The sequence below is a fragment of the Corythoichthys intestinalis genome, chromosome 16 (assembly GCF_030265065.1).
Source record: "Corythoichthys intestinalis isolate RoL2023-P3 chromosome 16, ASM3026506v1, whole genome shotgun sequence".
Taxonomy (NCBI): Eukaryota; Metazoa; Chordata; class Actinopteri; order Syngnathiformes; family Syngnathidae; genus Corythoichthys; species Corythoichthys intestinalis.
This window is the reverse complement of record NC_080410.1, coordinates 20,255,153-20,280,855: the sequence shown is the minus strand read 5'-3', so window position 1 is coordinate 20,280,855 and position 25,703 is coordinate 20,255,153. Positions and strand designations below refer to the sequence as shown.

At 39.7% G+C, this 25,703-nt stretch overlaps 1 protein-coding gene across 4 annotated transcripts in view; it reads left to right on the top strand.

The window, feature by feature from the left end:
* Window positions 1–5,248: 5,248 nt before the first annotated feature.
* The window catches only part of LOC130904785 (thyroid hormone receptor alpha), a 94,953-nt gene continuing 74,498 nt past the window's right edge, over window positions 5,249–25,703 (top strand). The window contains exons 1-2 of one of the 4 annotated variants that reach the window (XM_057817800.1): window positions 5,250–5,456; window positions 25,037–25,116. The gene's annotated coding sequence lies outside the window, so the exon portion shown is untranslated. Of the gene's footprint in view, window positions 5,457–23,985; window positions 24,819–25,036; window positions 25,117–25,703 lie in introns of those variants that run through there. The other 3 variants (XM_057817799.1, XM_057817802.1, XM_057817798.1) reach the window with 3 other exon arrangements.

Below are 25,703 nucleotides of genomic sequence, written 5' to 3'. Positions count from 1 at the left end.
CATTTCGATATTTTATCACCAGTGTTGTTAATAACAGCGTTAGAATATAACGGCGTTACTAACGGCGTTATTTTCTTCAGTAGTGAGTAAATCTAATGAATTACTTTTCTCATCTTGGCAACGCCGTTACCGTTACTGAGGCGGGAAAGGCGTGCGTTACTATGTTGGTGACTGACGCGAGAAAAGTCTGAGAAAAACGGACTCATGGAGACAAGAGAGCAGAGCAGGAGTGTGGCGAAGGCAAGGGAGGGTGACGCCGTTGCAAACACGATGCTACTATGCTAGGTGGCTCCAATAATACCTGACTGTAGCCGATAGCCGAAAAACTACGCCCACATGATGCTACGGTAGATATCACATACTGTATATACAGGACTAGATGCAAATGACAGACACGGCTGCATTAGCAACATGTATAATAAAGAACTAGATGCGTTAGTAAACAGCCGCCATCTTAAAGCAGTAAATTTATCAGGAAGGCTCTGTTGTAGAGAACCTTCCTAGCGAACCTAAGTAACTTTTTATCTAAAATGCTCCTAAATCGGCAAAATCTTGACTTAAATCTATCTTTAAATGATGAAATAGTTTTAAAACTTACACATGTCAGAAGTAGACAGAAGGGAATTAATGCAATAACGGGAGCAATTTTGACAACTTTAACAGTTGATTCACAACATTAAATGATTTACACACATAGCAAAGGTTACTATCTAGTTATGGCAATATCCGCAATACCCCTGTGTCTATTTAAATTTAGGGTAAAGAATTGGGCTAGGGCCAACTGTCCCACAAAAACCCTTTAAACTTCACATTGTGTGACCTCCTTTTATTTATTTATTTATTTATTTATTTATTTTTGAGGGAAAAAAAATTATCACCAATTACTTTGCCAAGTAACTAATTACTCTTACATTCAGGTAACTGAGTTACTAACGCAATTACTTTTGGGGAGAAGTAATTTGTAACTGTAATTAATTACTTTTTTAAAGTAAGATTAACAACACTGTTTGTCACACCCAAGGGCGTAGGTTTGGTCTTAATATTGGTATGGACGATATAACAGCATAACCTGTATGTACACTTTATGCTGGGGACGGGACATTAATAAGACCAAACATATTTGGTGAATTGGGGTCAGGGCTACATTTCTCACCAATATGAACCTAATTAATTGATAGGCTAAATGATTAATGCAAAATAAATCTGTATTGACCTATACTAACTTTCACACTGCAAATTTATAACGTCTTAATCTGATATCTTTTTTTTTAAATCTAGTCAAATAATTGTCTCCATCTTTTTTTGAATGATAAAGGCTAGTTAACAGACTTATGCGTCAGATTTTTCCACTTACTTTACGTAAATATTACTATTTGTTCGTATTGAGCTCATACATCTAAAAGTTGGTCATCTTTCACCTAAATCAAGAAAAAAAATCTTTCAAATAATGTTTTGAACAATACTTTTGAATTAAGAACATTTCTGACAAGCAAGTTTTTCTTTTAAGATTTTTAAGATTAGATATACAAACCTTTTGCCTAAAATAACTCTGTTAAGCTTATTTTGAGCTAGCTGTTTTTCTTATTTCAAGAAATCTCAGTGAGTAAAATCGACTTGAAGCACTGTAGCAGTAGAAAAATTAGTGGAGTGTCTTTTTACATTACTTACAGTGGCGGCTGCTGGCGGGGGAAAAAAATAATATCTCTTGTCTTTGAGGAGGCGGCATGTTATTTCTGTCGGGATGTGAATGTGTGTGTGGGGGGGGAGGGGGGGTTTGGGGGGGTTGAAGTTTGGGGGGGTTGAAGCAGGGCTGGAGTGGGACTCATTTTCAGACCGGCCCTCTTTGTGTCATGACCAACCTTATTTTAAAATATTATAATAACCGTACTGTCAAGCGATTAATTTTTTAAAATCGCGACTAATCGCATGCTGTCAATAGTAAACTTGCGATTTTCAAAATGCATAAATTATATATTTCAATTTTTAAATACACCTATTAGCACAGGAGTTCATCAAATTTAAGCCTCATTAGAAACAAGAAAAGAGTTTTCCTTTACACTTGTAAAGATGAATCAAATATGATAATCAAATAACTTGTAAAAAGGGAGGCACGGAGGAAGAGCATGTCTACTGACAGTTCTGAGATCAAGGGCTCAAGCGCGGGTTCCGTGTGAAGTTACCATTTTATTTTGGGGGTACTAGCTATAATTATATCTTATATTAGACTGACTTTTTAAAGAACGAGAAACCTTTTGCAGGTGTTTTGAATTACACATGTGGCAAGTGTGTACAAAACTGAAGCTTTTCATCATATTCATTTTTTTGGGGGGTTTGTGGTACATGCAAATTGACATACTCAATTTTGTTGGTTTAATCTACCAAAATAAAACAACTTTTACTTCATATTCAAAATTTGGGGGGCATACTGTGTATAGTTTAAATAAATAAAAAAATAATGTAACATATCATTGCTAGTGTTTTCATATTATTCATGACATAAAATTACCGCAAAAAATTAAATGTGAAAGACTGAATGATTGATTGAAAGAATAATTGAACTCACCAAAACGGCTGTCTCCCAATGCACTTATACAGTTCAGACACCTGTTTATTTCAGGGTAGTTCACGCTCATCAGTCCACCTCAGAATGCAATGTTTTGGGTTAAAATGCCTACTTATGTTTTGCCTGAGAACGTGGATTTCACCCCAATCCTCCGTCTTTGTCCCCAAAAATAGTGTCTGGAACCTCCATGGTGGAAGTTTTAGTGGTGCTCTCATTAAAATCATTTCATTCTGCATGTTCATTTACGTTTACTGTGTATTGCAGTAATAAATGACAAGAGTGACACATTTTGGTCTAGAAAAATACAAAGGCCAGGGGATTTCACCCCGAGGGTGAGGCTGGTCTGACTGCAGTAGCCTCTGAGTGCTTCTGTGGGTCTGCCCTAGGGCGTCTCGGGCGGCTAACAAGCGGGTAGGTTTATCGCTGTACTTTTATCCAAACATGCTCAAAAACAACGATAATGGGTCGCGCCAACAGCCAGACGGGTTCACGCTCGCCATGCTGCCTCAGCGTGCCCCGTTTCGGCCATTAAAACCCAAAATTGAGTTTTTCCAGAATCAAGTCAACAGTATGATATCATAATACTCTTTCCCAGAGGCAGAGCTGGCGGCATTGGAGAATGGGAGCCTGTTGCGGGGTATCGAATTTCAAACTACGGAATGCTAGAAAGGCCACAATTTATCGCGCAAAGCAGGATTGCGTTAATGCAGTTAGTTAATAGTTTAACTGAAAGCTTCGTTAAAAATGTGTATTACGACCGGCCCAAACGTCAGGCCGGCCCACCGGGAACTCTCCCGGTTCTCCCGATTGGCCACTCCGGGCCTGGGTTCAAGTCATCAGCCAATCAAACGTGCGTTTCAGGGGAAAAATGGACTGCCACATTCAGCGAGTGAAAAGGGGTCAGTGTAAGTCTGAACATTATGAGAGTACTGTAATTCACTTAACAATGGTAGGATCAATTCTATCCTTACAACATATAGGAAGACAATCTAAATGACCTACAGTTGTGATCAAAAGTTTACATACACTTGTGAAGAACATAATGTCATGGCTCTCTTGAGTTTCCAGTTATTTCTCCAACTCTGATTTTTCTCTGATGGAGTGATTGGAACAGATACTTCTTTGTCACAAAAAACATTCATGTAGTTTGGTTCTTTTATGACTTTATTATGGGTTAACAGAAAAAGTGATCAAATCTGCTGGGTCAAAAATATACATACATGGATCTGAAAAAGCGAATCATTGACTTGAACAAGTCAGGAAAGTCACTTGGAGCCATTTCAAAGCAGCTGCAGGTCCCAAGAGCAACAGTGCAAACAATTGTTTGTAAGTATAAAGTGCATGGCACTGTTTTGTCACTGCCACGATCAGGAAGAAAACGCAAGCTATCACCTGCTGCTGAGAGAAAATTGGTCAGGAGGGTGAAGATTCAACCGAGAATCACCAAAAAGCAGATCTGCCAAAAATTAGAAGCTGCTGGAACACAGGTGTCAGTGTCCACAGTCAAGCGTGTTTTGCATCTCCATGGACTGAGAGGCTGCCGTGCAAGAAGGAAGCCCTTGCTCCAAAAGCGGCACCTTAAGGCTTGACTGAAGTTTGCTGCTGATCACATGGACAAAGATAAGACCTTCTGGAGGAAAGTTCTGTGGTCAGACGAAACAAAAATCGAGCTGTTTGGCCACAATGCCCAGCAATATGTTTGGAGGAGAAAAGGTGAGGCCTTTAACCCCAAGTACGCCATGCCTACCGTCAAGTACGGTGGTGGTAGTATTATGCTATGGGGCTGTTTTACTGCCAATGGAACTGGTGCTTTACAGAGAGTAAATGGGATAATGAAAAAGGAGGATTACCTTCAAATTCTTCAAGATAACCTAACGTCATCAGCCCGAAGATTGGGTCTTGGGTGCAGTTGGGTGTTCAAACAGGACAATGACCACAAACACACATCAAAAGTGGTAATGTAATGGCTAAATCAGGCTAGAATTAAGGTTTTCGAATGGCCTTCCCAAAGTCCTGACCTAAACCCCATTGAGAACTTGTGGACAATGCTGAAGAAACAAGTCCATGCCAGAAAGACATCAAATTTAACTGAACTGCACCAATTCTGTCAAGAGGAGTGGTCAAAGATTCAACCAGAAGCTTGCCAGAAGCTTGTGGAGGGCTACCAAAAGCGCCTAATTGAAGTGAAAATGGCCAAGGGACATGTTACCAAATATTAGCGCTGCTGTATGTATATTTTTGACCCAGCAGATTTGATCACTTTTTTCTGTTCACCCATAATAAAGTCATAAAAGAACCAAACTTCATGAATGTGTTTTGTGACAAAGAAGTATCTGTTCCAACCACTCTATCAGAGAAAAACCAGAGTTGTAGAAATAACTGGAAACTCAAGAGAGCCATGACATTATGTTCTTCACAAGTGTATGTAAACTTAATGCAAATAATGTTGCTTAAAAGTTGGTGGGGATAATTTGAGCATCCTAAAAAGTTGGTAGTGTCATGTCCCTACCGTCCCTATGCAAACCTACGCCCTTGAGTCACACCCCTATTCCTGGGGGAATAGGAACTGTAGTGTCATGTCTCTTTAACTCCGCCGGCATTCCCGGTGATTTATACAACTCTCGCCCGCGGCAGGTCCTCCGTTCGCCGCTAGAGAGCAGCACTAAAGTAGCCCTGTGACGAAACATCCATAACCGAGGTAGCCGCGCTCTGTCCTGACCCGCATTCGCTGTTCGGCCGTACTGCCAGTGACTGACTGTACAGGCATGGGGGCGGACGCAACGCACAGACAGCAGCGACCGTGGCAGTGGCTTTGACAGTTGCGAGCACACACGCGCCGGCTAGCGGAGGAAAGCGGGCCAACTGGGAGAGGCTCGGACGCCTTTTCGTGACGGTAAATGTAGCTCCACTCGCATTCACTTCCACGTATTTTTTCGGTGTTTTTCGCTGCCTTTTACCATGTTGACGTCGCGGAATTATTGACGGTTGCTGAGGCGGTTATGCAGCTTAGAGTGTTGTGAGTTTATGTGAGGTCCACCCTAAAGAGAACATTTAGTACAGCTGCGGTGTGTACATGTCATGGGACCACGGTGCAAGGTGAGTGCTGTCCTCACGTCAACCCGACCGGCCTGCTTGTCCCCTCCACGGTAACCTGACCTATATGTTAATGTATATAAGCCTACGCCGCCTACATGAACTCAGTTGCCTTTTTCTGTGCGCTTCCTCGCTTGTGTTGAAACGCCTTAACCCTTTATAGGGCAAGTGACTATTTTTGCTCATTTAAAAAAAAAAAACACTTTAACTTATTGGCTGCTATTGACTGTGATAGACGTCTAATCCATTTGAAGTGGGAGGGATGACCTTCCTTCAGTTCAAATGGATTGGGATATCTGCTTGTGATTAACTCATTTAAATGACGTATGTCATCGTCACGGGCAGGGAAAGAGTTAATAATATTAAACATTATTTTATAGTTATGTTTTGTATTAGTAATTATTGTACTTTTACCTGCCCATGTTTAGCTGGAACAGGCCCCCACAACCCTGGTGAGTATAGGCTGTCCAGAAGATGAATTAATTATTCTATACTATCTTTACATTTATAAACATGTTTATAAATTAATAGAAATTTATAAATTACTTTTTTTTATTATTATTAATTAGATTTTGGTGCATTTATCGGTCACTTCATCTTGATTTGGGGCATTTATGAGTCACTCTCTGTTGATTTTTGGGCATTTCCGGGTCACTTCTTGTTAATTTTGGGGCATTCACAGGTCACTACCTTTTCATTTTACAGGCATTTACAGGTCACTTCCTTTTCGTTTTAGGTCACTTCCTGTTCATTTAAGTCCACCCCTACCCCTAAAAAAAACTTCCTGTTATGTTTAGGTGACTTCTGTTCATTTGCACCTCTCAGTCATAATAGAAACGTCTAGCGCCATCAGTGGCAGCCAATGAGTTAAATGAGTAAACGAGTGCAAATTATAGAGTTAATAACCCTACGGGTACAAAGTATGCACTGTTTTAGAATATTTTGTCATTTGAATGAAAAATGGCTAAACCATTGCCTTTAGGAAAATAATGTATCTCACAAGTGCATCGGTGGAAGGTAATGCAGTCAAGCAACAACAAGTCTGCCTTACTGTATTTGACAGCTTGATTACATTGCGGTTTACAGACTACAGTGTTAGAATACATGTATGATCTTAAGGTCTGAGTTGGGCAGAATTTTAGATGTGTTTTATTTGTGTGTGAGTGTCATGAGTGATGTGCTTGATAAAGGCTACTGTAGTATAATGCTTGGGTGTTATGGCATCAGAAGTGTATTGTGTTATGATCTAGTATGGCAAAAGCGCAATGCAATACGCATTGCAATATGTTGAGCAGTGCTTATTAAACTTGTATTTTTATGTTTACTGAGGAATGAAATATAAAAAACATTGTTTAACTAATATTCCTTATTACTGTACATCAGGGGTCCCCAAACTACGGCCCGCCTCCACATTTGGTCCGGCCCCGTGAACAATTTTTTTTTTACTAGTGTTATTTATTTCCTGGCTTTTTCTGTGAAGAACCCAAAGAGGGTTATTTGGTTATCATCTATTTAATTAATGGCATTATATTATAGTATTATATTATATTATATTAATTTTTATTTAATTTACTTTTGTTCCATGAAGAATCCAGAAAGGGTTATTTGATTGGTGCTTTCTGGAAAAACAATACATTTTTACATTTAGGCACTCCTGCAATCGTCACACTTTTTCAGTTACGAACTGGCCCCTCATCAGAGTAGGGAAAAGTTTTGTGGCCCTCACAGGAAAAAGTTTGAGAACCCCTGCTGTACATGCAACTGCAAAAAATTTTTAGGAATTATAGCTAGCTAGCAATAGCCATATAGCTTATGTATTTTACGTTTACAACAACCGTGTGAAAATCAGTAAAAAATACAAACAAAAAGAAAAAAAAACATGAGATTACTCACACGATTACTGTATGTAGTTGTATGTTTATTCGTTGAAATCAGCAGCTACGCTCTTTCCAAACATGCGTGTCTCGAGGAGCTACAATATTTTAAAAGTTTTTTTTAAAAAACTACCCTGTGGTAATACTGTTGTTGTACAATAAGAGGACACAAAAAATGGAGCCAGCAAATCCTCTTTGAAACGACAAGGTGGTAAAAGCCCTCCTTGCTATTTGTTCAATTGCTGCTGTGTCCAAGACGGTCTCCATTAGTTGTTTTCCATTCAGCTTAGTTTTTGCAGTTCCTTTAACTAGAAGTTTATAGTTATAGAACCTAAGTAGGGGTAGTCCCTGGGTTACGAGTTTACGACCTACCCTACTTACGTGATTTCGACTGTACGAGTCTCATACGTCATTTTGCCTCCAGTCTTTGTTTTTTTTGTGTTTTTTTTTTTTTAATAATGTTGACTTTTGTTGTGTGATGCATGATTTTTTTGGCGTTGGAAGCATAGAGCAGGTAATACTCCCACATGCAATTAAGAGCGTATGTACACACGAAGAAGAACGTACTGTATTTACTAGAGGTGTGCAAAATTTCCGATTCTTAGATTATTCGCGATTCGGCCGTGGAAGATTCGAGAACGATTCACAAACATCCAAATTCCGATTATTGAAATATGCGAAGTAAAGCGGAAGTACACAACACTCAGGGACGGAACGGAGCGAGAGTAGCTAAACATCATGCTTCCCATTACCCGGCCCCTCGGGTAATGCCAATGCTCAACTCACGGCTCTAGCTCAACTCATGCAACGAGATAAAAAAACACAACAACATACCTGACTGCTGCCGAAAAGCTGCTACAAGTACATCCATATAATGTTACGGTGGATATCATTTATATAGGACTAGATGCAATATAGATTTGGTCGTGTTAGCAGCACGTCTACAAAAAGCTAGATGCAGGCGTTATAAACGGCCGCCATCTTAAAGCAGTACACTTCCCTGCAAGGCTGTTGTAGCGAACCTTCCAAGCAAACCTAATTAACTTTTTATCTAAAATACTCCTAAATCGGTAAAATATTGACTTGAATCTATCTTTAAAATAGTTTTAAAACTTTCACATGTCGAAAGTAGACAAAAGGGAAATTATGGAATAACGGGAGCAATTTTAACAAATTTAACGGTTGATTCACAACATTAAATTAATTGAATGTAGTTTAAAGCTGCTGATACAGAATGGGGACTGGAGTTTTTTATTTAATGTTATTTTTGTATATTTGTTTACTGCTATATGTTAACTTGATACTGAAATAGTAGTGTGGTTTAGCCTGAGAGTATTTTTGAACAATTTTGGAACTAATGTACAAAACATTAAAAAAAAAAAAATCGTAATCGAATCGTTAGGTGCCCAGAGATTCCCAGCTCTAGTATTTACACACACGAAGAAGAGCGCAAGCGCACATACGAGTATAAGCGCGTTCGCGCCCATGAAGAAGTCTTGCAGCCGAGTGAGAGAGAGAGGGGAAATAATACAGCTACAAGCCTGCGTGCACATTTGTTGCTGCTTGTGCAAGCAACCACAGAAGCAGCACCTGTATATGACACCTTTTGTACTGTTTATTGCGCGTTTTCAATTGTGGTCAAATACTTGAGGCAAGTTTATGTGATTGTTTTTGATGATGTCCGGACCCTAACTGATACATCTAATAGTTTGTGTGGATTGTTATTGCTGTATCAGCAAGAAGTTATAAACACAAATTTGAATTGCTGTTATTGAAGACGAAACTGATTTAAATTTCATTTAAGTTTCATTCTGCAAGTGTTGATGACATGAGCAACTGAATAAAGTCAGCAAACCACACAGACATCTGTCATTTCTGACTTCAGCTCGCTGTCTAGCAAGGATTTAGCTCTAACGTCTTGGCGAGGACAGTACAATGACGTATAATACATGTTTTTGGATCGTTAATTTTAAGATTTGGGGGTTATTTAAAGGGTTGATTCCGACTTGCGTGGAAATCGTGGTTACATCTCCAGCGTAGGAACAGAGCTCGTTCGTAAGTTTGAAAGTAGTAGTGTTAGTGAGAAACATATTCAAAATTCACAGCAGATGGATGAAAAGAGCCATGTTTGGACATTTGTCATCATCATCATTGGGATTGAAAGAAAAGAAAGTAATTTATCCCACTGATTGATTCAGCTGTACACGCAATGACTGCGAAAAACACAATACAATTGGGAAAAAAATGGTTAAATAGGATTTACATCATTATTCACTGTCTCATTTTATTTGTTGTTATTTCACCGAAATACAAAATAATCCTTGAAATAATGAATCCATGCTAGAGCTGTTTAAAAATATTTGAAGTACAGTTGTATGTTTACATCCAAAGCTATAATCTCCTCTTTGCATGCCAGCAGCCAGACATGACCTCCTTTGACGTGCATGGCTAAACCCCCCCATCCGCCCTCCTTCTCACAGTGTTCCCATACAGCTTATTGCTGCAAGGCTGTGTTCTGGTTTTCTGAGGTTAATGCTTAATGTATAGAGTGTGTATGTAGTGGAGGAAGGGGGAGGAGACAGGACAGAAAACCAGTCTCTACCACCCCGCCTGTATCTGTCTGAGCAAAACTAGTTACACAACAGTCCCACGAGAACCTGCAGCTTGCTTACGTCACTGAGGTGGAGACGGTGCAGGTGGGGCTCACGGGGATCTATACAGTTGGTCAAGTTAGCAAAATACACTTTTTACCCTTCTCTAGTGTGATTTAAAACATACATGAAGGTGTTTCCAATGTGTATCTTCCCTAAATCATTTATTCTGACAACCCCCAAGGGACACCGACCAAGGCATAAATAGAGAGACAACATAAATTGTGAACAGAAAGAGCCATTTGGATTAAAGGTGGAATGTTTTTAACCAATCAATGAAGTTCACATTGGTTCATTCGCACCTGGCAGTCAAAATGAATTGGACGTCGTCAATGGCACTGAAAAATTTGCATTCAATGACAGTCGTTTCAGTTTAAATAAATCGTTTATCTACCGTTGTGAATGGCAGGCAATGAGTTAAATAGTATGAAATTTAAAAATAGAAAAAGAAAAAAAACCTGAGTGCTATTAGGGGCCATAACCAGAATATATTTCTGTTTTTATTTATGTATTTTAATGTTGTTGTTGTTTATGGAATGTTTAGTTATTTTACAATTGTATTATTCATGAAATAATGATAGTAGTAATACCAATACAAAAATATATATAGTTATAATTGAGATCTGGCATCTACATATGTGGGCACGTATGTATTAATATTGTGGCCTAAATGACCTAAACTGTCATGTCTACAGATGTGGACGACAGGTCTTATGTTTCTATTCATTTATTTTATTCATTTATTTATTTATTTATTTATTTTGATTAGTGTAAGTAGTCACTTTTCTTATAGAGAGTTTGAATATGTTAAATGTTTAACAAAAGCAGCAAAAATAAAGTGCAACATTTCTGTCATAAAAATATTTTTCTCTCCCCCTATTTGTGCAGTCAGCCCCCAAATACAAAGTACAGTACTATAATTTTTGGACCAATATACACTGGACTGTAAGCCACAGATGTCCACGTTGTTTTGTGGGATATTTACACCTGCTCATTAGCCTGTAAAAATCCACAATTAGCAGCACCGGACTATAAATCACAATGTTTAAAGATGAGGTAAAAAGTAACGTCTTATTGTCCGAATTTTAAGGTAATAACTTCACAAAGAACCAGATTATGCCATGAGAAAGAATTCATCTAATAACTAGTTCCTAGATTTCAATTTTGGCAAAAAAATGACAAAATAAAAAACAACAACAATATAAAATTTATTATTGAATCCGCCACAAAAGAAAAACTCAAAATATATTAACAAAATTGATTCATCGCCCATGCTTACTTACAGTATACATAATTGTGATTCCTGTGATAATATTTCTTTTGAAAATTATAGGTATATGCTTTCGTCCAGCAACCCTGGGATGAACTACGTTATATTGGACATTAGAGGTTCTGCTGTACAGTAGTTTGTTGTGGACTGCTTTTTATTTGGTAATCTTATTAGCAGTGTTGTTAATAACAGCGTTAGAGAATAACACTGTTACTAACGGCGATACTTTTGTTAGTAGTGAGTAATCTAATTAATATTCCCATCTTTGCAACGCCGTTACCATTACTGAGGATGTAAAGGCGTGTGTTACAGACATGGAGAGAGCAGAGCGGGAGAGGGGAGGAGCGGAAGGGGGTTTTGACGCCGTTGCAAACGTGATGCTAAGTGGTTCAGAGCATTAGCATAGCATTCGAGTTCTCGCTAGCATTAGCATTTAGCGTGGCGAATGTCATGTTAAATGCTTGGGTAACTTTTTACATACAGTTCGTGGCGTTCAGGTGGGTACAATTAATTGAAAATAATGGACTGTTTTCCTGTTCAGTATGTATATTCATCACCAAGTGGGCATTTTCCTTGTAGATGCTACAATATAATAACTTTTTTTTAATTACCCTTGCCCTTGAATGACAGATCCATAAACTGTGTGTGAATTTTTTTATTTTTTTTATTTTTTTAAATCAAAACAACTAGAGCAAAGATAGAAGCGGAAAGAGATTCAAGCCTCACCTGCACATTGAAAAATATATCTATATATATTAGGGGTGTGACTACACGCAAGTCACACTTCAGTATAACAGGAAAAAGTCGTTTGTATACCATTACACTCCTATATAGGTAAAAAAAAAAAAAAAAAATTAAATGTAAAAAGGGTGACTAGTTTTTTTTTTTTGAATGAAAAAGACAGTTCAATCAGTAACTAAAACATAGAATGAATCATGTAATAACATGTAGAACATAAAAAATAACATCAGTTACTTTGCTGAGTAACTACTCTTATGTAACTGAGTTACTGACGCAATTATTTTTTGGGAGAAGTAATTTGTAGCTATTTTTTTATAGTAAGATTAACAACACTGCTTATTATTATGTTTTTCAAACTTTGTCCTTCATTTGTCCTGTTGCATACATTTGCCTTGTAATATAATTGAGTCAAACAATATCAATATTGCGTGTCTTTCGTTTTTTCCATTGCGTCAATTAGTGTCTCTGATGTCAACCACAGCACTTGAGAGAGCCGACAAATGCATTTGTTCATGTGTCTAACCTAATCTCCCACATAAGCCTGATCAAATGATCTCACACCTCAAGGAAAGACTTCCCATCAGAGTGGTTTGATTAATGCAAATTATGATCATTGTATTCGAGTGAAGCATTCATTTTATCTCTTGACTTCTAAGGATCTTTTCAGCAACAGAGATCAAACAATTTTGTTGTGATTAACAGACATTAATTAATTGAATTTTTAACTCAAGAATGTTTAATTCTTAACTTATTCACTACACTCACCACAAAATTAAGAAATTTAGTACCCACCCACAGTAAATACACACGCACAGCCCCTCCCCCCACACATCACCAGGTATATCTATAGTATTCACAGAATATGTGTTGTGGTAGTTATCAAAAGAAGAATATCATTTATATTAACGCATTGGTTGCCATTGACAGCAAAAAGCGTCCAATTTGACTAGGAAGGATGGCAGCAATCGAATGAGTCAAATTGGATTGGACGCCTATCGCCGTCAATGGCAGTGAAACATGATCACTCAATGTCAGCCATTTAAAAAGAAGAATATGAAACCCTTAGAAAACCAACACAAAATACACTGCACAGTAGATGAGATCACCTCCATTGCATATAGTACTGCACTTGGGGAAGAAAAGGAAACACCTGCTTCAGATGCTCCCACAACGGGTAGTGGTCCAAGTATTAATTTCAAAGTATAGACTCCCTGCTTTGAATGACTTTCTACAGGAAGGGTGTATTTTGAAGTTATCCCTTTAGTCGGTTGTGGCTACAGGAAGGCCTTCATATTTTTAGGCAGCATTTTTTGGCAGCGAGTTCTTTTAACAGTATGGCTTTAGTTGTCTTTTTGTTCTTGGCGCTTACCTGAAAATTTAGTAGCATATAAAATAAACTATGAATATTTAACAGCTTATCTGCACATTATCACCAACAACTGGGTTTTAGTATGAAGCAGAACATCACCAGCAGAAAAAAAAGTACCATATTTAGAAGAAAGAAAAATACCCTCATCATATTTCCTATTTCAGCAAATTTGCATTTTGTTCAAAATAATAATTGCACAGCAAAACAAAAAGTCTTTGGTGCATTTAGCAGCATAATATACATCCAAAATAAAACAACTTTCTGAATATTTCATTACGAAAATGATTACTGTCACACAATCAAGTAAGGCCTCATCATTGTAGTACTGTAATCCAAAAGATAACATTACAGAGCATTGTGACTGACTCATTTTATCGATACAAAAATGCTTGTTTGGATTAAATTCATAAATCAGTGAACACCAGTTGACCTGAGATGTCTGGAATTGGTTAGATCAGAATTTATTTTGACCACTTTACATTTTACAGAACTACAAAGTAAATTTTTATTTATTTATTTATTTTACTTCTGACATTCAGAGAGAGCCAGGACTGTTGTATGGAAAATTAGATTTTTTTACCTGTTATATTGCTACTCGGGCTTCAGCAAGAATTTTTTTTTTTTTCCCCCAGACGTTGGATTGCAGCATTACACTGTAATCATTAATTTAAACATGAAGTTGGTCTTGAAAACATTTCTAAACTGCTTTAATTATTGATTCTGTTTAAGTGTTAGCGTGACACCACAGATGAGCATAGGTTTTTTTTTAATTCCCAATACAAACTGTGTTCCTATGATTCTATGGACTGAAATGAGGGCATATCATATGCTGATAGTCAAAGAAGTGGCAGCAAATTGTTGCGAAAAACATTTTATTACAATTAAAAGTGTTTAAAATCCGTTGAATGAGAGAGAAGAAATATAATACATATCAAGGGCGTAAGTTTGAATAGGGACGGTGGGGACATAACACATCCAATTTTTCAGGATGCTCAAATTGTCCCCACCAACTTTTAAGCAACCTTATTTGCATGATATAATGACTTCAGTTATATAGGCCATTTATGTTGTCTTCCCATATATTGTAAGGATAGAATTGACCCGACCGTTATGAAGTGAATTACTTTCATTATGTTCAGACTTACCTTGACCCATTTTTTTTTTTTTTTTTTTTTTTTTTTTTTTTTTTTTTTTTAAACCTGTCCTGTTCAGCTGTTTGACACAGAGAATGGAAGTCTAAGTGCCCGGATTCTGAACAGTTTTAATGTTTCACATTGAGAGTCTGACATACTCCCATTGTGATCATTCAAAATACCTTTTTATTATGACAAAGCAGCGAACAGGAAGGGATTATGGGGGGACAGAAGAAAAGAAATACAAGAGAAGAAAGAAAAGAAACACATACACAAACAACAACAAGAAATACATTGAACATCTAAACTAGTTACTAATATGCTGGTGCTATCGTCAGCGAGATGTATTTCCGGTTTACACCATGTGGGGGCCTATTGGCCAGTGAAAGAGGAGAATGGGGGTGGGGGTGTCTATAAGACTATAAACTAAGTGATTGAAAGGGGTAGAGTGTACACAAATCAGTTCTGTGATCTAGAACCCAGTAATCGTGTGAATCTCTTATGAGTGAAAGCCCGTTGGCGACCAACCCTACGCCGCCGCATCGCCAATCCCGGCACCGGAACCCCCAACCCGAGCATGCCCTACCACATCTAGCAGCACGCAAGCCCCACCGGGCGCGCGACAGCCACGCAGACGGGCGGAGAGACCGCGCGGGCACCAACCCAGGGCCACGGCCCACACCCAGCCAGCCCGGGGAGGGAGGGCGGGCGGGGGGGCGGGGGGATCCATGCGCAGCCCATCCCTCCTCCAACCGCCCAGCAAAGGAGCCACCGTCACCCCCCCCCGGGACCCAGGGTGGTCCCCCGGGCCACCCGCGCGCCCATCAACCGGCCTTCAGGGATGGCAGGAGGGGACGCATCACCAACCCCACGCCTACACCCACCCCCGCCCGCCCACCCGGACCACGAGCCACAGCCCCCCAACCGGCACGGCACGCCACGGGACCCCCAGCGGCCCACCAAGCCCCAGGCAAGGCAGGGTCCCCCGCCGGTGCAGGCGACACCCCGCTGATACACCGGCGCCCAGCCAGCGACCCGCGACGGAGCGCAGGGCGGACGCCCAGCCAGAGAAGAGAGGGGAAGGCGGAGGCAGGAGAACGCCCAGGGACTGCCATGGGGCGACGCAAGATCGGAGACCCGACCCCCCAACCCACTCCCGCGGCCGGCAGCCGAGGCAGAGGGGAGGCCACACCCCGGGAGCCACGCCATATAGAAAAAGTGTGGGACCCACCTACCACCCTATTACTGTGGCTGCCAGGTTCCCGACTGGCAGCCATCACCCAGCACCGTGATGGGGGTGTGAGGGGAGGGTAGTGCAATGTATGCATTAAAATAGGAGAGCTTGGCTTGGGGCAGTGGGACCGCAGCATGGAGTTTCTGTCCAGCCGCCCGTCCCACCGCCCTTTGCCAGAGCTCTCCTGTGGAGTATGATGTGTGTGGTGCATTTAAAAAAGGTGCAGGGATGGCGGGGCCTGTGGTGAGGAGGCAGCCGTGAGGCCCCCCCCCCCCCCCCCAGCAGGTCCCAACCATCCCACAACCTTGGTGTGTGGTGCATTAAAAACAGGGGGGAGTCGGGCTGGGACTGTAAAGCCCCGTCCCAACTCTCCCCGGAGAAATGTATGAGCATGTAAGTGCCAGGGTGAAAAATATTTACAGTGCCGAAGTGAGAAGTGCGTGAGTTAAGAGGCAGGCTCCCGCGGGCGTGGCCCCGTCCACCAGAACCACCGGCCCCAGGGCGGAAGAAGCGTCAGGGCCCCGATCAATCCCCGCCCCAGAACACCCACGGCGCCTCCGCGACCGCCCACCCCCCTCCCACCCACCGAGCACCCACCCCGCACCCCGAGCAGGCGCCACACCAAGCGCCGGCGACCAGGGGGCGTCCACCCCACCGGCAAGGGACAATAAGCCTCACCCTAGGCCCCGCGGGCCCCAAGAGGCCCCGCTAACGACCCCGCCGGCCGGGGGGCAGCCGCGGCCGCCGCGGCCCAGGGAGGCAGACAGGGCCGGAAACAGACCAAGGGGAGAGAAGCGCACCCCCCACAACCCACCCCCGGGCCAAGAGGGGCGCGCGGTATGGCACCAGAGGGCACCTCCCCGGCACCCGGTACAGGGAGACGCGGCTCCGGCCGGGCGGACCTGGGAGGGAACCATGGCTGCCGCATACACCCCCCGGCCCCCACCCCAACCCCAACCCCAACCCGGCCGGCCGGGGACGGGCCGCGGCCCCGGACCGGCACCCGCACGGCCCCCCCACCCGCCCACGACACCAGCGCGCGCCCGACGGGACCCCCCGCACAGCCAGACGCAACCGGACAAGCCCCGGCCGAAAATCCCGGGGGCCAAGACCGGCGGCGGGACGGCCCAGGGCAGGACGCCAACAAACTCCACCTGTAAAGCTGATAGAAGAAGAGGTTTATCAAACACCATTAGATGTATGCCAAGGACCAGTGAAGTGTATTATTTACGCATAGTTCCTTAATTGTTCCAAGTCTGATAAGTAATATATAGGGTGTTCCAAAAAAAGTTGCATATGATCCCCAGCAGCTGGAAACCAAATTGTCCATGAGTATCCTTGTAAAATAAGCCCATTGACCGACTAAACTGTGAAGGAAGAAAAATTATTTATTACATGCTGTTGGGAGTGTATAAAACAATTCGGATTTAAACATGTCCAGTTTCCAGCTGCAGAAGGATGCATACAACTTCCCTGGACACCCCGCATACATCCATTTATGTATACAATTTTATTATTTTTGTGGCATTCCTTCGCAGGTGAGAGAGAATCCTTAAGCCTGAGTTATACTCCCGCGTTGCGGTGACGGCGTAGCGACTACGGCGTCATTCGACATTCGATAGTTCTGCGGTGAGGGAACGCGTTGCTCTGTAATTCACCGCCAAGCCACTAGAGGGATGTGGCGTTATGTTTGTACGGTTTTGGGGCATGATTGTTGACTACTTCCGCTAGTCGGAGAAAAAATAAACAATGCAAGATGGAACTCTTGAAAGTAAATATTCTGCTCATCAACACTGAATAAATATTGAACATACAAATGTTGACGGGCAGGCGACGCAGAAGACGGTTTCGAGGCGGTCTGGCCGACTTTTGATGCCGCACAGAGAGTTTTAGACTCGGGTGGTGAGAGCTAGCTGTGGCGGCTAGCTTCAAACTGGCGTCGAGCACTGCGTTCAAGGTCTGCAAAGCCCTCCAGCCTGATTTGTTTGCCTTGTCCTACAACCAGCCAGTGGGAAGCCATAGCAGATTTCTGGCGTCTAGGGAACTTCCCAAACTGCGTTGGGAGGCTTGATTTTAAGGTTATCATAAAAAGCACCGAGGCACTCTCAATCAGTGATGATGTATTGTGTGTGTGAACTGTCTGTTATTGAAAATTAAAGATCAAAACAACTCTTTTGACACCAAATCTGTGCTTTATTCTTCATATACTTGAAACATATGTACACAGTAAATGATGAAGTGCACCAACCAAAAATACGACATAAAGTGATAAAAAGTTGGCAGTTTTTGGCCGACTGTGTCACCGCTTCGTGTGGCCACTCGATTCCGACCACCCACGTCTCGGTGGTTCTTCCATTTATTTATTTTTTCGATCGCCGACCTTGCCATTTGGCAGTCACAATAATAATTTCTTGACGAGACTTGCTCTTCGATGATACTCCCGTTGGCTTGGTGCATTTTTGCGTGTAGAAAATAATGTTTGATTCTATTCTACAATGGCGGTGTTTTCGCCCGGAAACAACAGTCTGAGCGGACCAATCACAGTCCGTTTTCGCTACGTCAACGCGTCTACGCGACGCGAAGGTTAGAAAAATTGAGAGGTGCGCGTCAGGCTACGGCGTAGGGTCGTAACTCGATTCTTCCTTGACGGCGTAGGTCTGACGCGGAAGTATAACTCGGCCTTTAGTCTATGTTCATCATTCTTGCGACCGTTTCCCACTGTTGTTCGTATTTGTCCATTTTATTTGTCTGTTTGGCAGATATTTTCTCTAATGTTATATATTCAATGATTAGATTTAGCCATTGGTTAATGCTAATGTTTTGTTTGTTTTTCCAATTCAACAATATTGTTTTTTTGGCTATCGTTAGACTTGCTAGTAGTGGACGGGTTTGATGGATAGAGATATTCACTGTATTCAGATCGCCAAGCAGACAAAGAGTTGGAGACAATGGAATCCTGCAGTTCAATAGGAAAGAGAGTTTCTTCGTTATCTGTGCCCAGAAATCTAGTATTGGTTTACATTGCCAAAGAGCATGAAAGTATGTATCTGAAATATCTTCGTTGCAGCTTATACATTTATCGGATTGGGAGAACCCCATTTTGTGCATTTTAGATTGAGTAATATGCCATCTGTGCAGTATTTTGAACTGTATAAGCTGAAGGTTCTTATTCTTTGTCATTATAAATGCATTTTTACAGATGTTGGACCAATAGTTATTATCTAATGTTACCGAAAGTTCGTTATTCCATTTTTCGATTGGTAGGCAAGTAGAGTTGTTACATGAAAGGGCTTTATATACTTTTGAAAGTATTTTTTTTTGTTGAGGATGTATATTTATTATTTTATTTACGAAAGGTGGTGGGTCTAACGTACCCGTTAGTGATGGAAATTTGCTTCTGATGGCTGCCCTGATTTTATTGTATTGAAGGAAATTGACCCCTTTGATCTGGAAATCTTGTACTATTTTTTCATATGACATGAATGTATTATCTTTAAACAAATGCTGTAACTGGTTTATTCCCGTATCATCCCATGTGCTGAAATAAATAGGAATTTTATTAACTACAAAGTCTGGGTTGTGCCAGATTGGTGAGAATTTACACGGGGCTTGTTGTGATTGCGTAATTTCCATACCTCTCCACCAGGCTTTCAAGGTACATGCTATCATTGGGTTTTTGAAGCAGCTATGGTGCTTAATACTAGAGCTAATAAAGGGGAGGTTTGCCAATTGTATTTGGTTGCAGTCTGTTTGCTCTAATTCTAGCCATGACTGTTGTTCAGTGTTAAGATATAACCACCTAATAAGATATTGTATTTGATTTGCTATATAATAGTGTTGGAAATTAGGGGCCTCTAGACCCCCCTCTGGTTTATTTCTTTGCAATTTGGCAAGGCTAATTCGGTTTTTCTTGTTTTTAAAGTAGAATTTTGTGACAGCTGAGTCTTGACCCATTTTTACTTGCTGAATGCATAGGTCCATTTTTTTTCCTCAAACGCACGTTTGATTGGCTGATAACAAAAAAACCCCAACCCCCGCCCCACACGAAATCCAGCCCGACACAAGTACAACACGCCACGTCCTCCGCCCCCTTCAAAGACGAGGAATAATTTTTTTCCGCTAGCAGTAGCCACTGAAAGTCATGTAAAAATGTTGTAGAGGTGGGGAAGACACCACTAATTTTGCCACTGAAAGTCCAACCTGCATCTGAGTTAGCATACCATTAATCTGTGTGAATTTCCCTAACTCGAGTAGGAAGCTGCTTTGGGAGTAATATCCTCCTGTATGTGTTTTCTACTGTTGCGTTAATTAAACTGTGAAAAATGTAGTGAACCCAGGTTTACCCCCTTCTCCCATATTTTCATTTTTATTTATGTGGTCTTAAAGCAGCCCAAAGAAGCTTTCATTTTTTTGTTAAGTTTTGCTGTGCTTGTGGAAAAAAGCAAAGTAGTGTTTTACCTGAATGAAGGCTCAATTTTTATTTATTTTTGTTATACGCTTAGATGTTTTTTCAGTTATATTAATTAATTTATTTAGATGAACAATGTTGAGTGGTCTTAAGACAAATGTTTATATATTTGCATTCTTGGATAGTTAAGAGATTAGTAACAGGTTTGTATTTATTGTGTATGTTAATATAATTTATGTTCAAATATTGCAATTTAAATTTGCTAATGAAATCCAGACATTTATTATTAGTTTTTCAAAACAAAGTTTTGAATCGAATGGTGTATCACCTGAACCAACACATATGCACTGCAAAAACGCACTTCCTTAAAACTAGTTATATTAATTTGTTTTCAGTGAAAATATACTAGAAATGATCTGCCAGTGCTTCAAGTAAATTTTACTCAGATTTCTTGAAATAAGAAAAATAACTAGCTAAAAATAAGGTGAACAGACTTTTTTTTAATTAAAAGGTTAGTATATTTAATCTAAATATAATATATATATATATTAGGGCTGTCAAATAATTAAAAATTTTAATCGAGTTAATTACAGCTTAAAAATTAATTAATCGTAATTAATCGCAATTAATCGCAATTCAAACCATCTATAAAATATGCCATATTTTTCTGTAAATTATATATATATTCTGTAAAATAAATTGTTGGAATGGAAAGATAAGACACAAGATGGATATATACATTCAACATACGGTACATAAGGACTGTAGTGGGCATTTCACTCTACTGTCATTTAAATCTGTCTATGCTGTCCTCACTCCGAAGCGTCTACTTTTTCCAAAGCTAGACAGCTAGTGAACGACGCCTTAATAATCAGACTTCTTCCTTTTTCATCTGATTTATTAATAAAATGGCCTCAAACCATTGTCCTCTTTAGACTGTTGTAAAACTACAAAAAAGTACACAAGCATTGCATTAGCAACAACGTTAGCTTAGCACGCTATACAGGTTCACTAAACATAAACAAAAAGCGTCTCATGCAAAAAATATAACATTTCGCTTACTAACATAATATGTACATTCTTTACAACAACCATACTTACGGACAAATCTTGTCCAAGGATCATATAAGCACAACATTACAACGTAGGCGTCAGCCCGAGACGTCGTGCAGACATATTGAACTGGAAAGAAAACAATAAACCATGTCACAAAGCGACCACAAGAGTTCGCTGTTAGGCAGCACAAAAAGCCTTGCTGTAAAACTTACCAAAAGGCAGAATACTGTCTGAGCGGGACATGTGCGTTAATTGCGTCAAATATTTTAACGTGATTAATTTAAAAAATTAATTACCGCGCGTTAACGCGATAATTTTGACAGCCCTAATGTATATAAATATATACATATATTTTAAAAAAAGCTTGTTTGTCAGAAATGTTCTTAAATCAAGGAAATCAGTTTTTCTGGATTTAGGTGAAAAACTTTTAGATGTATGGGTTTAATAAGAGCAAATAGTAGTAATTACTTAATTTAACTGGAATAATCTGACATATTAATCTGTTAACTAGTCTTTAACACTCAAAACAAGATGGAGAAAATTATTCGACTAGATTTAAGAAAAATGATCAGATTAAGACGTTATAAATTTGCAGTGTGAACGTTGGTATATACACATATTATATATATACAGTATATAATGTGTGTTTGTATGTGTTTAAAACACAAACCAACAGAAAAATGACAAAACACAGGACAGGAAACTAGAAAAGAAAGAACATTAAAAAGGTGCAAACTATGTGCACAGCAAACAGGCTTTTACGTCAATGGCGCCACATGCTTGACCTACATCTATAACTATTTGTGGTGTCGGTTATTTTCATTAATAAGTCAATACAGATTTATTTTGCATCGATCATTTAGCCTATGAATTAATTAGATCCATATTCGTGAGAAATGTAGCCCTGACCTCCGTTCACCTAATCTGTTTGGTCTTATAAATGTCCCGTCCTCAGCAAAAAGTGTACATGCAGGTTATGCTGTTATATCGTCCCTACCAATATTGAGACAAACCTACGCCCTTGATACATATGGTATAGATATACTGTTACTATGAAGGCATTTATTCAATTTCTACCATGACATGCATTTTAGACCGTATTGCTGTTAGATGCAATTAGTCTGTGACCAAAAACACATTTACATTCAATTTATGTATGATAAAACATCTACATTAGGTAAGCGTTAAAAAGTGTTTGGTTAAAAATCTACATTTTTACATCGAGTATAACTTAATTACATATTCGTATACTGTATGTCAGAAGGGTTTATGGAACTTGTAGCACTTTAAATGAATATTTAATATTGAAAGAGTAGTTCTCAGTTGCAAAAAGGTTAGTGAGTACAGCATCACTCCTTATCATGTCATATTGCTTTAAAAGTGCTGTTATTGTTTTGTTTTTGTTTTCCTTAATTTGGCTACATTTAGTCATTATAATGAAATAAGCAATTATCAGGTAATTATGATTTTCTTGTCGATTTTGATATATACCAAATATTTATGTGATTATTTGATTGATAGAATAATTGATTGTAAAAAAAATATTCAAAGTTGACTGCCCCAGTCTTCTGTTTGTAAATGCTCATGTTTCAGTGCCACTGATGGAGCTAGACGTGCAACTAACTTTATTATTTATTTATCTTTTTTTAAATGAACAATTGGTGACCAGCTGCTTACCTTTAATTATTCCCATGTAAATACTTACAACTGCTGTAAACTATGAACATACTCCTTTTTGCTCCATTAAGCAGGTAGATCTAAAACTAAAAGGAAAAAACATTCTTTTGATTCGTTTTGAAAAAATGTTGTTTCCTGTTTCCATGGCACCCGGTATTTCTGGCTGAATCCTGAATCAACATTACTGTGATGTCCTATTAGAACATTTGCTCATTCACCTCTCCTAGTCAAAATGGATTGGACGACGCGTGCCATCAAGGCAGCCAATAAATTAAATGAGGAGCTGAGTTCTTGTTTTCAACATGTATAGATGTGGTAGTAGGCGAACTAAACAATTAAAGTAGTTGAATATATGAAACAAACACACTAACTTCGGTGTAAAAGCCAGTTGGTAAACCTGATGTTTGTTTAGTAATTTATTAGTTTTTTTTTTTTTTTTAAGGATTTTCTAAGCTTACAAGGTCAGAGTTCTCCCTGAAATCTGAGTCATGTGATTATACCTGACTTGGAGTCTGAGCATTCAGTTGATTACACTAATGCATTTTCTCCTTAAATTCAATCGGATTTTAGATTATTAAAACAAGGGTGCACACTGTTCTTTCCTTTTACTTCTATAATGCTTCATTCTTTACGTTTAACCTGACTATACAAGACAATTGAGTCTCCTAACAGTCAACATATCTTTTACGGTTCTCAATTCAATCAATATTATATTTTCGTAACTAGAATCGTCAAATGCAAATATTTACAGTATACGGCAAAAATAGTCAAATTGGCCTCACTGTTCAAGTGTAAGAGTGTAAACGACTTGCTCAAACCATTCAAAATTGTTTAGTCTGCTGTGCTGTTCAGGCCTCATTTAGGGAAAACATTGATTAACACTGGGTAGGCTTGGCTAATCTGGAATGAGGCCTAGATAATACTAAGAGACAAGTGAAGCTTTGTATTCAACTGAGTGTTCGCCAAAACCACCACACTCATTGTTTGAAATCATTCATTTACTGTATGTCTCTATTGGTCCATCCTGCATGAATGAGTTGAACTGCTAGACTCCAGCTGATAAGTGACCGAGTACTGAACTCACCGTCAGGTTGGGGTCAATGATGGCTTTGCCTTGACTGAATGATGACTGATTGTGGCCATAATGTAGGTTTTTGTCAGGCAAATTTAGGGATGGTGTACGCGATAACGGTAGCTGGGTAAAATGCAAAAAAAAAAAAAACCTTTTCAGATGTCCTCATCGACTGGTCTGAAACCGCAACAATCTGACAACTCCTTCCATAGTCAAAATCTCTATGTCGCTCCACCTTGTCACCGTGGTCTAAATTGTTAAAAATGCAATCGTGAGTTTTGGTGGCATTTTTCTCCAGGTCTGCCAAAATGGAAAGATGGTCTCTAGCCCAATCACACTGTCAAACCCACCAGCTCAATAAAAAAACAGCCCAGATTACAACCTCCTGTTCGAAGTATGATTTTGTCAAAATTTTATCAACCAACTCAATGCATTCCTCTCCCACCCCTGTCTATAAAAATAGCTTATATGGGTGGGAACCAGCTCAATCTGGCAACACTGTCTGTCTGTCATACTCCTGAACAGGAGAGAATGGTTACACGCAGGAAACAAGTTTTGGTAGTGCTGCCACCTACATCGAAAGAATGTACTCAGCCCTTCCAGTCAAAATGGACAGCTAGCACCATCGATGGCAGCCAATGATTCCAATGAGTGCCCTATAATGCGTTTAACATGTTGTGAGTTTCCTGTCTTTTTTTCTTATTGTGTTCTTAAATTTTTAGAGGAAAGAAAAATAATTATATTTATGCAATTATTAATTTTGGCTTAAATAATCAGATTTTTTTTAAATAATCACAGATTGTGATTTTTAAGCCTTCTCACCCTATCCTATTAGCTGCTGTCCATTATTTCTTAGATTTGTTAATAGTTGTACCTCTCTCTACTCCCACTTCAGCGTCAACTACAGAGCATCCTACCTTCTTCATGAATGTTCTGATCTTGGCTCAGCTGCTGTCACAGCTTGCAGCATTCAAGGTCATCCATATTGTGCTTTAAGTCCAACTAAAGGGCTGTGAGTGTGTGTTGTGTGCTAGTGGAATGGTTGCTCACACTCATGAACAAAGCAAACTGGAGTACAATATGGTTTTTATGGCATGTTACTAACCCTTTATTTTTTCGTCTAGCAGTCTATAACGTGTTCATTCAAGAGCTCATTTACATCATTTGTCCTCAAGTTGCCTGGTTGTATAAGCAACCCCGTTGACGTATAGATGGTTATATAAGAGGTCCATGCTCTGAAACATGCTGGAGCAGTTTCTGTCTGCATGCAATCACATTATTCAACACACATTGACATGTCTATATTGTGAACATCTAATGTTTAAATTGGGGTAATGTTATAGAAGATACAATTGTGTTGTTTTAAAGCTGAACACTGTTTTCCAACCATTGATGTTCTTGGCTAGTTTTGGGGGAGGTGCTGTATGAATATAGCCAGTTTAAGCTAATGCAACCCTTACATGCACAAACCTTTTCATTAATAGTATTGACATAAAATTATTTGATATTTTTTATTGTCTATTGTTACATTGATAACCTATAAATGTTGTTGTCAATATATT